The sequence below is a fragment of the Myotis yumanensis genome, unplaced genomic scaffold, assembly GCF_028538775.1.
Source record: "Myotis yumanensis isolate MYYU_CA2020_CCGP unplaced genomic scaffold, mMyoYum1.0.hap1 SCAF_3, whole genome shotgun sequence".
NCBI lineage: Eukaryota > Metazoa > Chordata > Mammalia > Chiroptera > Vespertilionidae > Myotis > Myotis yumanensis.
Genome location: NW_027223754.1, coordinates 206,181,132 through 206,193,730, shown reverse-complemented (window position 1 = coordinate 206,193,730; position 12,599 = coordinate 206,181,132). Strand labels below are relative to the sequence as shown.

Below are 12,599 nucleotides of genomic sequence, written 5' to 3'. Positions count from 1 at the left end.
GATGATGGCACCAGCCCCCTGGGTTACATGCTCCCTGCCCACTCCCACTGCCCTATAAACAGGAGGAGGACAGGGTGATGGGGTCCCTGTTCTAGACACAAAACTCTTTGTGTCCAGCGTGTCTGAGCCAAGCTTCCCTCCACGTGTTGGAGAGACTGGGCCGGGCCAGGTGAGGGTGCTGGCTGAGTGCCTCCAGCTGGTGACTCCTCCAACCTCCACCTGGTGATGCTGGTGGCACATGCCAGACCCCTTTCCTTGTGATTTTGGCGTTCCTTTTCCCCTGAGTGGGGGTTCTCCCCACAGTGGGCTGAGATGGCTTATGTCTGACCAAAGAATTTGTCCACGACCCCACCTCTGAGCTGTCGTTATACCAGGTGACCTTTCTTGTGATGTCGGGGGTCCAGTTGAGCCCTACTGAATAGTCACTGGGGCTTTTGGGTCCCTAAGTGGGGTGATCTCAGCTCATGCTGAGGTGCCCATTTCACCACATGTGGCCATGTAGCCCCCACCCCAGGTGTTCTGCCAGGAGACCGTGTTCACCGAGGCCACCGATGTCCGTCTGGGGTCCTTTCTGCGTTATCAGAGGGCCCTTTGGACAACGGGACTCCGCTCCTGTGGGTCTGGTGTGATTCTGCGCCTCACAGGAGGTGTAGGGTGTCCAGCGGCAGTCAGGCTTGTGAAAAGGGGAGGAACTTGGAGGAAGGCAAGTTACAAGAAAAACAAGACAAAAAATAACTTTTAAACAAGGGCCAGAGGCCAACTGTGACACTTGCTCTGAGCCTTGGCTCCTCCCCTGAGTTTCCTGGTGCAAGGCCCGCCTCACCCCTCACCTTGGCTTCCTCTTCTCTGAAACCAGGCATTTGCTGGGGGATCATGTCAGGCTCTGGTGTGTGGTCCTCATGCAGTACCATCATCACTCTGCCGCCCCTCCCTGAAACACTTGGAGTGGTGGCTCTGGTGTCCCATGGACATTTGTCCGGGATGAGCAGCCTCATGGAGGGGCCACATTGGCCTCTGGGGTCCACGCCCAGCCATGCCAGGGGGCGCGGGGGAGAGCACAAAGCTGAAAGGCCCATCAGCTGCACCACTTACAGGCAGAGCCATTTCCCTCCTGTTTCTTGATCTGTAAAATCCAGGTGGTGATTCCTGGAGCCGGTGTGAGAATCAAATAGGAAAGGCCTGGAAGGTGCCCACACGGTGCCTGGCACGCACTCAGCCCTGCGTCCCTTCTGTTTTCAGACGTTTCTGTGTGACGGCGACACTGGGCTTCCTATAGAGAGACCTGCTGTCAACAGGAAAGGGGCCCAGAGAGGGAACAGCTGGCTTCTCTCTGCCGACGCCCACAACCTTGTGCTCCCACAGACGGCCATGGCCACCAGGGAGGGCCTCCTCGGACAGGTCGCCGTGATTCTGAGGCACTGACCCTGCCACCAGGGACAGGTTCCGAGGGGCCTGATCTAAAGGGTCAGGGGAGACGCAGACACAGTGGCCTTGTGTCTCCCCCAGGAGCCAGGGTTGCAGAGCCTGCAGGGGACAGTGGACTCTGGGAGGGGGAGATGCCGGAGGGCTTCTCAGAGGAGGTGATCCCAGAGTTGGGCTTTGAAGGATGAGCATGTTGTTCCAGGTGGAGAAGCAGGTGCTCCTGGCAGAAGGACCTACAAAAGCAAATGTCTGGAAACTGCTTGGGCAGGGCATTCAATAGGAGCAGGTACCAAGGCAATGCAAGGAGGCAATGAGCATCTGCTGTGCTCAGGGATGTGCTCATTGCTGGGGACAGAAGGGTGACTAAGGGGGGCATTTGGGGGCATGGGGGGGCGGGAATGAGAGAGGAGGGTTCTGGGGACAAGCCCATGGGGCGGAGGGAGAAATTTGCTCAAGATCCCACTATCTGTCTATGGCAGGTCTTCCTCCTAGAAACCTGAGGGAGGCAGGATGGGCTGAGCGGAGAAGGACCTGGGAGGTCAGACCTGGGGTTGCTCTAAGGCAGCGGTTCTCAACCTGTGGGTCGCAACCCCTTTGGGGGTCGAACGACGCTTTCACAGGGGTTTGCTAAGACCATCCTGCATATCAGATATTTACATTTTGATTCATAACAGTAGCAACATTACAGTTATGAAGTAGCAAGGAAAATAATTTTATGTTTGGGTCACAACAGGAGGAACTGTATTTAAAGGGCCAGAAGGTTGAGAACCGCAGCAAGGAGTCAGCAGGCAGGGCGCGGCAGGCCTGGTGGGTGCAGATTGGATAATGTCCTTGATCCTCAGCTTCTCAGAACCTGGGCAATTCTTTTCGGTTTTGCTTTCTAGGTACCTTGGACCCAGAAGGTGTTTGTGCAGACACAGCTGCCAAGTGGATGTACACAGCTAAGAACAAGTGGGTCTTGTCTTTAATCTTCCAGAGGGAGATTCTAGGTAAGTTGGGAGGGTAGGAGCTCCTCCCCCATCTTCTCATCCTCACACTTTCTAAGACAAGGATCTTGTCACTATTGTATAGAGGAGGGAAACCGAAGCCGGCAGGGGCAGGAGGTTGTAAATGGGCCCAAGGGCACATGTAGCAGTGACAGAGCCCGGATTGGAACCCAATTTTGTCTGATGTTCCTCCCTACCCCAGTGCCCCTAAACAGTGGAGAGGAAGGGGGACACTGATTGGTGGGTTCACATCTCCCTCCAGCTCAGCTGAGACCTGGACTCCCTGAGACAGGAGCCAGTGACCCCAAAGGAAGGGGGGATGTGGGTTGATGTGGAGGACGCAGAGGAGGTGGCTGTGGGGTCATATGGAGGACGCAGAGGTGGTGGCTGTGGGGTCATGTGGAGGACACAGAGGAGGTGGCTGTGGGGAGATGTGGAGGAGGCAGAGGAAGTGGCTGTGGGGTCATGTGGAGGAGGCAGAGGAAGTGGCTGTGGGGTCATGTGGAGGACGCAGACAGGTGGCTGTGGGGAGATGTGGAGGAGGCAGAGGAGGTGGGGGAAGGTAGGTGAGTAAGAGCCTCCTCTCCTTGCTGCCTGGCTGCCCTGAGGCTGCCTTCCCGGGGCTGCTGCTGAGGCTGATGGGGGCAAAGGATTTCCTTTGAGATTTCAAATCGTGACCTTGTTTCACACACCCTTTCAGCTTAGTGCCAGGCCTTGTGGGGAAACTGAGGCCCTGAGAGAGGAATGACTAGCCCGGGTGCCACATTGAGACCCTGAGCAGGAGGTGGGCGGGCTCTGCCTCCCTGCTCTTGGCTGGCCTTGCTCATAGCCTTGGGGGAATGGGAGACGTAGGAGGTGGTCCTGTGTGTCTGAGCTGGAGGAGACTGAGCCCAGATCCCTGTGTCTGTACAGCAGAGACGCACCTGGGAGCTGTTGCCTTATTCACACCACATCCCTCCTTAGCCTCCAGCACCAGGAGGTGTGGGCTCTACTCTGCCCGCAGGAGCTGCCTGACGCTGGGTAAGCCCCTTCCCTGAGAATGATTTCTTCCTGTGTCTCCCCATGTTTAAGAATCTGGGTTCAGTCTCTCCATGTTGATCCCTAGGCTCCTGTGTGGTGTGGACAGTGAGTCACCTGTGGTCTCTGTACCTACTGCACACAGTGCTCCAGCCTCTCACAGTTTCTGCCTTGGCTGATGGTTGCCTTTGCCGTCTTTAATTGTTAAGAAGTCAAATCAGTCAAAGTTTCCCTTCATGGCTTCTGGGATTTGTGTCTTGATTAGCTAGGTTTCTGCAACTCAACATGAGTTTTAACATTTCTTCCCCCAGGTTTATAGTTCTCCTGTCGGATTTACTTTTAGATTCCTCTGGGATTGACTGATTTTGGAGGAAGCTTTTGTGTTTGTTTTATTAATCCTCAACGGCGGATATTTTTTTCCATTGTTTTTTTGTGTTTTTTTTTTTTTTTTTTAGAAAAGCAAAACAACAGGTAACAAGTTTTAATAAGCCTAGGTATTGATATAAATTTTTAAAAAATCAGTGTTACAGCACCACTTCTCAAAAATTAACATTTACAATTGTAGGAAAATAAAGTTTCACAGAGTTAAATTTCCTAAATGCTTCATTTCAATATTAATCTAAATTTTTACGGTCTACCAAAATGTGTTATTTCATCTATTTTATTTTTAAAGCATTGGTGCTCTTAAGTGAAATGTTTGTTAGCATGCAGCCCCAATACATAAAATAGAAAGGGAAGCTGTTCTAGTTGGGGGAGGGGGGGAGGTGTGCTTCCAGAGGGGGCCTCACACTTCCCTACATGTCACCTCTTAAAACTCTTAGGGCCCTAAGCATAGTCTGAGCACCATGGTATTAAAATAGCAACAAACATTAAATAAGATTTCATTGACAAAGAAAAACTAGGAGGTTCATTCCGTAACCAACACTTTTAACCCTCTGCTTTTCCACGTTTTTCTGCAGTTTCACTTTAGAAAATTCTTTGGACACCAATTATTTGAAATGCAGCTATATTGAGCAGAAATTGTATTTCTACACCTGGGAAATTACAAGATCAATGCTGCTGGACAGGATCCAATAAGGAGGATTTTCAAAAAATGTTTTAAGGCAGTTCATTGTTCATACTAATAAAAATAAAAAGTTCTCATGAATAAAGCCCCAAAGCCAAGATAGTTCTTGGGAAGATGAAGCATCCCAATAAGTGAAAGGGGGATTCTAAGTAAATGTAACGCCATGGGGCCTGAGGATAAACGTCCAAACAGCAGAGAAAATGTCCAAACAACACCCACATGGTCCCATGAGATGGGGTGAGCACAGGAACAGCTGGGTTGTGGAGATGTGTGCACAGGGAGACTGATTAAAGATGGGAAGGCTGTGTTGGACCCCACTGGGCACAGAACCACAATGAAAGCATCTACTTAAGGCTATGAGTGGTTAGAGTTATTAACAACACAACAGGGAAGGTCAGGAGACACATGGCCTTGTGGTTAGTTGGCAGGGCTTGCTCATTAAGGACCTTTCCAGAGACTTATCCTAGATAGTTTATTCATTTCACAAGCATTTCTATAGATTTCACACTAGTGTAGTGCTTAGACTGTGCCAGCCTGTTCTACGCATTTAATCCTCATAACAACCCTATGAGGTGGGTACTATTTTAGGCCCATTTTACAGGTGGGGAAATAGGCATCGAGAGATCACACAACTTGCCCAAGATCATCAGGCTTGAAAATGTTGATGTTGGCTTCAAACCCTCTTCAGGGAACAAATACTCATTTGGCTAGGATGAGAAATTTGTCCTAGAAAATCTTAGGAGCCGGCCTGAGTGAAAAAGGAAAAGTTGATCCTCTACAGCACCAGAATCAAGACTTCCTCAGCACAAGAACTGATACTCATCTTCTCTCACACCCCAGGATATGAGCGCTAAATCACTTTCAATTTCCGCAAAGATAAACATAAACTGTACACAGATGAATTCAGTATGTCTTCCATTCTTCGTAAAGTTGAGGTTTTTCTGAAATGTCTGATGTGAAATCACACTGTTCTAACATTGCAGATTGGCTAAACCAACCGAAAGCTGATTCAGGAAGCACTTCTTGAATATCACAGAGACTAGCATAAAAAAAGACAGTAAATAAATATTAAGTTTGATATTTAAAAAGTGGTTTCAGATAAGGTTTAAGAATAAGCTTGTACAACCCAATTCATTACTTTATCATATTCTTGAATTCTTTGCTTTATGTGAGAAAGTTTATTCTTTAGATAATCACAGCGCTCTATTTTTTTCCAGAAACGTAGGGTCCTTCTTTTTTTTCTTAAATTCTTCATGGATTCTTGAAATGCTCTCATGTTCCTGTTGGTTTCCCGAATGATGTGGCAGTCTGCTCATCACTGTGTCCAGCTCATCGAACTTCCTCAAGACGGCCTGCACTTCTGCAGAGAACTCCTTGTACTCTGAAAACTGGTCTTGGAACACAGCCTTAGAGTGCTCCCGTTCATCATCTGTCCGAATCACAGGGTATTTTGCCACATAGTCAGGCAACATGATAGGTTTGGGAATGTGGCCTGAGGGGACATGTCCACTCAGTATTTCAGGTTTCATTCTTGTTGGTCTCAATTCTTTGAAATGAACTTCTTGGTCTCTCTGTCTGTCACCACCGATGGCAATTTCACACATTTTTCTTTTCGATGGAAATGATGGCTCACTTATCTCCTGTTGTTCCATGTATTCTCTATGTCTCTGAGCTGCCTCATGCCTCCATAACTTTAGGCAAACCAAAGCACTGATGGAATAAACAATCATGGTGACAAACAGGAAGACCATCGCTGCTGTCTGTCCTCCTTCTACCCGACAGAACATTGCATTCATTGGTGTATTAAATACTGGATAGTAGCAGAGTCCACCTTGGTTTATATCATTCACATAGACTATGCCTGCAGCCATATAAAAAATAAACAAGGCAATGTTAATTCCAGACTCAGTCAGGGGCCACCAGTTAGAGTCCAAAAGAATGGTCTGATAATACATGGACATGCCAAGAACCAGAATAATAATGGTGGTGATCCAAGCTAATCCAGCAACCATGGGTATAAAAGGAGTTTTGGGGCCACTGTAGTAGTAGCCCCCATACGCACTGCCCAGGCCACCAAAGCCACCCATGGCCGTGGGCGGGGAATAGCCAAACATGTTGTACCACTCACTATCCTTGTGAACGTAAGCTGTGACACAGGCGAAGACGCCCGCCCCCAGCAGCAGCTCCACCACCCCGAGGATTCTCAGCAGGCCAGGCCAGGACTTCATGTAGGAGTACCTCAGGTTGTAGGCCTCCACCTTCTCACTGTATGTTAGAGCCGTATGTCGGCCCAGAGACCCATAAGGATCCTGGGAAAGCATCACTTCAGCCTCTTTCCGGGAATTAAAGGTTCCTTCTGACCCTCCGTAGGGATCTTTGTCGGAGTTGGGGGGTGAGTGGTGGTTTGGTCTCCCTGAAGAGGATGGAGGCGAACACTCCACTCAGTCTGAGATGTATCAGATGTCTGACGCCGGCTTATCCCATTCTGGGTCCCTTTTCTTCCCTCTGAAGAAGCACTTCCAGGACTCAGGGATGAAGTGCCTTACAGGTTTTAGGTCTGGTGCTATGGCCAGTTCCTCTGTGTCACTTGAGTAGAAGTCAGGGCCAAAAGGTGGCTGTAATGGGAGAGGGCGTGGTGGCAAAGGATCAGCGCTCACAGCCAGCTCACTGTCAGGGAGAGTCTGGGGGGTTCTTATGGTGCCATCTTCATGGGCCAAGTCCCTGGGGAGGTCATTGTAGTGCCTGTCTCAATTCCTGGATCTCCCATCCTTTGAAGACATTTGTGATTTCTATACCGCGCCTGCGTCTGGGCTCGGCCACAGGTTAAGGTGAGGCTGGGAGTCCAGCGATGTGGGCCGAGGAAGCTCTGAGGGGTCCAGGACCCCCGACTCCATCCGTGCACCTGCTGGGAGGCGCCGGCCCCGCCCGCCCGCCCGCCTCCATTGATTTTTAGAGAGAGTGGAAGGGAGGGAGGGAGAAAGAGAGAGAGTGAGACAACCATTGATGTGTGAGAGATGCATCAATTGTTCTCTCCCACATGTGCCCTGACCTGGTACGGGGATGAACCCTGCAACCAAGGTTCGTGCCCTGGACTGAGATTCAAGCCCTCCACCCCTCAGTGCCCAGGTCTGCACCACAGGGGCAGGGCTGTGGAAGCTTTTTGTTTCTTCTTCCTCCTCTTCTTCATCTGCATCTGTGTCTTCTTCCTAATACAGGGCATATTTAATGGTACCTACAGCCTTCAAGGAGCCTCTGGTGCAGGAAGCAAAGTGCCTGGCATTAGTTATTGAGCAGGAGTGGGAGGGGCTGGACAGAGCTGGCCTGAGCCCCAGACCTGGGTGCCCCACCTGGGGGAGGGGCGGCTTTGGGATGTCCTGCTCACGGCCAGGCGTCAGAATCAGTTGTCCACATTCCTCTCTTCCTCTTTCTCCTCAGATAAAAATGTGATGGCTGCAGGAAGGAGACAGGAGGAAATAAATGGAACTCTCAGAAAGCTGATAGAACTGCCAGAAGTACATGAAGTCAGTGGGGAATTTTGTGAAATCTGAGTCATAGTTTTTTCATCAAGATCAACAAGAAAACCAAATGGAGTGAATCTGTTGTGTGTGAAACTGGGGTTTGCTGTGCGGTTGAGTGGCTGGTTGTTCTGTGTCCCCGCCAGGGGACACACCAAGGCTTGAGCCATCAGTGCCAGGAGCATAGAGGGCACCAGGGGTCCGGAGAGGCACTAGACCTGGACCTATGTTTACAGATACAAATGGTACACAGATCAATGGTTATTGGAAGAATGTGAGTCGTTATTTGTAAAGTCTTAGAGCATCCCGGGCAGAGCAAAGACACACAGGTGAGCCACCTTAGTATCAGCTATGAGTATACTGACAAGTCCCTTGGCTCTCTGTGTCAGGCAGGTCTCAGGAGGGGTAGCTGATAAATGCTCTTTTGCTTCTTAAAATAATGCCTACAGACAATCAGCATTTCCTTTCTTCCCTGGGCTCCAAGGCAAGATAGTCCAGACAGAACTGAGAGAATCCTCTCCATGAAAGGTCTGTTTCCATCATGATGGTTCATAGAACAGAAATGATCCAGAGTGTTTTCATTATTATTGATTTGCGATCAACAGAAAGAAACATCGATTGTTCCATGTATTTATGCATTTATTGATTGACTCTTGCATGTGCCATTCCTATGTGCATTGTATTATGGAACCCACACACTTGGCATCCTGGATCGATCTTTAACCAACTGAGCTACGCAGCCAGGGCCAGAGTGTATTTTCACAATGACGGCCATAAGACTTGACTGCCTTCCCTTTACCTGCCCGTCCCATTCTGGGAAAATTTGGCCTCAACACAAAGCCCATGATTACAGTATGACCCCTCCCAATGGTCACCAACACAAGGTGCACACTGACACTTCCTAGGAAAGAGCCCCCATAGCGCTGTGAGACCACACTATCCAACCAAAAGGTTGGCCATCCATGTATCCTTCAACTTGACTTGTCATCAAACAGGGGACCATGGATGAAAAATGGGTTCTATGTAAAGTAACCCACAGGATGATGCGATCATAAATTCCTAGCTGGCAGGTCATGGCGGGGGTCACCTCCCAGGCATATACTTTTTAGTAAAAGGTTGTTTTCCTTAAGCAAGCCCTGTCCATTGCTTCTGTGCATCTAGGTGAACTCACCTTTGAAATAACTACTCTCAAAAGAGCACAATCTTGCCAGGCCGGTGTGGCACAGTGGTTGAGTGTGGGCTCATGAATGAAAAGGTCACCAGTTCAATTCCTAGTCAGGGCACATGCTCTGGTTATGAGCACGAAACCCAGCAGAATGCATGTAGGGGGCAGCCATTGGATGCTTCTCTCTCATCAATGTTTCTATCTCTCTCTTCCACTCCCTTCCTCTCTGTAAATCAATAAAAACATCTTTGTTTTTTTTTTTTTTTTTGTAAAGAAGAGACCACACTCTTGTTGACTGTCCTGTAATCCAATCCCCACCTGCTTTCTCCCAACTTCATGTAACCTTCCTTACATCCCCTCCTTCATTTCAAATGCAGAGAAGATGCTGAGACACTGTTATTCTCCAGAGCGATTTAAATCTTGTGCAGTTTGGCTCAAATAAACTTTCCCTAAAATCCTTTTAAAAAAATTACAGCCTTAAAAAGGAAGGGCATTTTGGCCCATATTCCAACCTGCATGACCCTTGGGGACACTGTGCTAAGTGAAATAAAGCCGTCTCAGGAAGATAAACATTGTGTGATTCCACTTAAATGAAGCACTCAAATCCGTGGAGATGGGAAGTAGAGAGGCAGTTTGCAGGGGCTGGGAGGTGGGGGAATGGGGAGTTATTGTTTAGTGGGCACTGAGTTTCTGTTTTATAGGATGAAGAGAGTTCTGGAGGCTGGTTGCACAACAGGGTAAATATAATTTAATGCTATTGAACTATATCCTTAAATATGGTTAAGGTGGCCCTAACCGGTTTGGCTCAGTGGATAGAATGTCGGCCTCTGGACTGAAAGGTCCCAGGTTTGATTCTGGTCAAGGGCATGTACCTTGGTTGTGGGCACATCCCCAGTAGGATATATGCAGGAGGCAGCTGATCAATGTTTCTCTCTCATTGATGTTTCTAATTCTCTATCCCTCTCCCTCCTCTCTGTAGAAAATCAATAAATTACTTTTTTTTAAAAAAAGGACAAGAAATAAAAAATGTTAAAAAAATTATTAAGGTGGTTAATGTTATGTTTTTTAATATGTGTGTGTGTGTGGGCAGAAGAGAGGACCATGGGCAGCATCAGGAGGGCTGGGCAGCCCACAGCAGGGCTGCAGGGATGGGGCCAAGACTGCAGGACCCCAGGGCCTTAGGGCATGAGGGTCTTGCAGAAGCAAGAAGAGTGCAGGCTTGGGAAGCTACAGCCCCAGGAATTTATCAACACAGAGACTTGGCATAGGGTGCAAGACATCCTTTGGAAATGTGAAGAGTCATTTACAAGTAACACAGACACATGAATAAATGTTTTTGTATATTAAAGAGAGTAGAGCGTAGTCCTCACAAACATGGGATTGGGATCAGGAAGACTTGGGCTGGAGTCCTAGCTCTAGCACTACTGTGAGACTTGGGCTAACCCAAGTTCAGGTGAAAACCTAGACTTTGTGATGGTTTCCCCCACGTTCCAATGGGAGCCACCATGGCGCCCACCACGTGGAATGTGTGAGAGTATTTGGTGAGGGAATTCGTAAGGAGCCTGTGGTAGACACACCATCAATATTAGCTGAGTGATTAGTCAACACAAATGTCCTCAACCTCAAGTCATTTCCAAAACATTCCTTCCATCTTTTCTTCTGTGTCTGGTTTTATTGTTTCTTTTGTTATAAGACTCCTCAGCTGGTGTTTCCTTGTCTGATGGTCTTCTCGTTGTGCCCCCACAGGACAAGGGGACTGTCACTTGGCTTGGAGTGGGCTGGAGTGAGAGGTGAATACCTTCTCTAACTAGCAGCTGGCAGAGCCCAGCAGACAGGGAAACACAGTACATTGAGTCAATCTGGCACTTGCTTCCTTCCCTGAAAGAAACTCCAGAGACAGAGCCTCTCGCTGCTCACTGTTGCTCAGCTGGCTCACCTCGAACCCCACAATTTGTTTTCTCTTCCCCAAGGGTGAAGCAACACCTCCTTCCAGCTGGACACAGACTGGTGAGCTGAAGGGGAAACTCTGAAATCCCACTGCTGACACCATGACTTCAGAAGCTGACGGGATCTGCCCAGGTAGCCAGCCTCCTCCTCTCCAGCTGGTTCCTGCTCATGATCTAGAATTGAGGGAGGCACCTCCACACTGGGTTAAGCTGCACAGAAATCAAGAACCTCCAAGGGGATTGATGAGTGTCCCTGAGCCCCCAAGAGGGACCAAGGGAAGTCCCCTCAACCAGAAGTCTGTGGGGGGGCCTCCTTCCTGGCTCTCTCCTCAGGCTGCTCACTGCCTCCCATCCTCTGCAACTCATGCAATGTCTCCAACGAGGCCAGGACAGCCCATGGGAGGTGGTAATTCTTTGTCCCCTGTACCTGGAACCTGCTAGTTCCTGGTGGAAACTTTCCCCTCCAAATACTGCCACCCCCCACAGCTGTGCTGGGTCCCTGACCTGTGCTAGGAATTATAAACACCTGTGTACCAGGTGTGATTATCTGGGACACACCCTGCAGAGGCCTGCTTTGTTATTCCCCACACCCACACCCACACCCACCACATTCAAGAAATACACCCATTTAATGCTCTGGGTTCCCTCCATCTAAGTCCTGGTTTCCTTGTTCCCTCAGTGGGTGAAGCAAGAAAAGGAAATAACAACCCTGTCCCCACCAAAATCAACACTGCATTTTCTAGGCAACCAAATCACCCCCCAGGGGAAGATAAAACTTGTTCCTGTTGCAGCATAAGGGAGGAGAGGACAGATCAGAAGCCTGCATCTCCTGAGCAGTCTCTCAGATCCCTGAGGGAGGCTGGAGCTGGTGGATTCCTGAGTGAGGATAAACAAGATGACCTCTTGTTTAAGAAGTGGACAAGGGTGGGGTCAGAGGTGCCCACGGGAGCTCTAGCCCTGGAAACCAGCCTGGAAGGCAAGCAAATACTGATTGATCCCAGAATTAAAGCTGAGGCTCCAACCCCCACCCACCTGAAGACGCCCCTCCATTGCCCACCTTGGAGCACCTGTGAGAAGCAGGAAGAATCCTCTTTGCCTGGTAGTTTTACTCATCAATGGTGTGTGGACTGAAATATTACTTTCAAATTTTAAAAAATCCCATAGGTAAACTCTAGGGTAGAACGCAGAAATCACATGAATTTTCAAAACATAAGGAGGCTTTGACCTCATGTAAGGAAATGTCTGATGGGTGACCTTGGATGCCACCTGTGAGCTTTCTGCTGCTTGGCTTGGGCCTTCACTTGTCCTAGTTTCACTTTCTTGTTCTGTGAAATAAGAATAATGTCCCTTGTGTGTATATGGCAGAAACACATTTACATCCTGTCTCTGTGCCCACAAAACATACACCAGTCCCCAGTCCCTTATCTGCATTTCCAGGGTCTCCAAATCCCTGAGAGTCACACATTTTTTTAATCCTCACCC

The 12,599-nt window shown here is 49.0% G+C and overlaps 1 pseudogene; it reads right to left on the bottom strand.

Moving 5' to 3' along the window:
* Positions 1 to 5,589: 5,589 nt before the first annotated feature.
* LOC139005757 (MARVEL domain-containing protein 2 pseudogene) lies at positions 5,590 to 7,271 on the bottom strand (annotated as a pseudogene).
* Between the last annotated feature and the right edge of the window lie 5,328 nt (positions 7,272 to 12,599).